A 1,656-nucleotide genomic window follows, 5' to 3' on the forward strand; every position below is an offset into this window, starting at 1 on the left:
CAGCTTCCATGTGAGGTGGTGCAGGCTCCCACCCTGGGGGTTTTTAAGAGGAGGTTGGATGACCACCTTACTGGGGTCGTTTGACCCCAGTACTCTTTCCTGCCATGGCAGGGGGTCGGACTAGATGATCTGCTCAGGTCCCTTCCGACCCTAGAAACTATGAAACTATGAAGAGCTAAACATATGATCAAAGGCTTGCACAGCATACGAGGAAAGGCTGAGGGACTTGAGTCTCTTCAGCCTAAAACAGAGAAGGCTGAGATGGTACTTGGTAGCTTCTTACCACTATCAGGGTGCCCTTGGGGAAAACCAGGAGTAATGGGCACAAACTCCTGGAAGACCATTTCAGGCTTAATACTAGGGAAAATTTCTTCACAATCAGGGTCTCCAGACTGTGGAATAAACCCCCTCCAGAGGTGGTGCAATCATGTACCCTGAAAATCTTCAAGAGGAGACTGGACCTTACTGGGGTCACCTGACCCCAGTTGTCTTTCCTGTCTAGTTCAGGGAGCTGGACCCAATGATCTTGTGAGGTCCCTTCCAGCCCCTTACAATCTATGAAACTATGAAACTTGTATCAAAATTTGTAATCTCTGCAATAATGTATGCAAGGATCTTGTAGGCAGAAATTTTGACAACAAAAGTGCCTTTATTGGCTGACATTTCCATTATAAAACCATATTATTAACTGGTTATAGCCTTGCTAAATTGTATGAAGTTTCCCATGATGGATATCCACTTTAGGCTTATTTATTGACTTTTTAAATATCAGCAAAACAGTTCAGTCATTTTCTAGAATTAGGTAAAGAGAATATTCAATGTTTTATCCACCCTCAGAAATTCTTCCATGCATTTCACTGAAGAGCTCTTATGTCTCTACCATTTACAGTACAGACTAAATTTTTGGAGATGGTCTGTGTTCCGGTCTGTGTGTGATTTTGCTGTTTTTGTGGATATCTCCATATACACTCTATGCTGAAGCTAAGGCAAATTTTCTCTGCAATTGCTCTTCCAAACAGGGGCCACTGTGGAAGTGGTCCCTGGCTAGAAACAGAATAGAGTTTCTCTCCAGTGTTCTGAAGACACATTGGCAGCAGGATAGAGGAACAAGCAGAATTTGAATGCAATGGGGTAAGGAGTAAAAAAAAAAGGTTGGAAGTGCAGAATAGAAGCGAAAGATACAGAGTAGCAAGGTAACAGGAGCTAAGAAGAGAGAAATAGCTGCCAGAAGGAGCTGGCGAACCTCAAATTAAATCTATTGGAGCTGTGCTTTAAACTTATGAAGTGCTATAAACTGTGAAGTAGTCGGGGGAGTGGGGATGGGGAAAGACCCTCAGCATCTGAAGGTGGGCATCCAGAATGAATAGAGCCTTGAAAATGTTGGACTACTTCTTCCGTCTCGTCTATAAAATAGGGATAAGGTCATAACCCATCACACAAGTACTGTACACATAAATTCACTAATGTTTATAAACCACACAGATACTACAGACAAACTGCCATAAAAAAGCTCATGAGGAAATGAATGTGTGTATGTACTACAGGTTTTAAATAATATGCAGTAAATAAGGACTGGGTGACATGGTGAGTGATGAGAATAAAAACAAACATTAGATAGCTACCCATTCTCTGAATACCCATTCTGTTGGGTACTGA

At 42.1% G+C, this 1,656-nt stretch overlaps 1 long non-coding RNA gene across 1 annotated transcript in view; it reads right to left on the reverse strand.

Annotated features, from left to right (window-relative positions):
- The window catches only part of LOC109302439, a 13,605-nt gene extending 13,150 nt beyond the window's left edge, over positions 1 to 455 (reverse strand). Inside the window, exon 1 of the long non-coding RNA XR_002098772.1 lies at positions 311 to 455. This is a non-coding gene — a long non-coding RNA (uncharacterized LOC109302439). The remainder of the gene's footprint in view (positions 1 to 310) is intronic.
- Positions 456 to 1,656: the final 1,201 nt, after the last annotated feature.

Source organism: Gavialis gangeticus, unplaced genomic scaffold (assembly GCF_001723915.1).
Source record: "Gavialis gangeticus isolate Ggan-Ray unplaced genomic scaffold, GavGan_comp1, whole genome shotgun sequence".
Taxonomy (NCBI): Eukaryota; Metazoa; Chordata; order Crocodylia; family Gavialidae; genus Gavialis; species Gavialis gangeticus.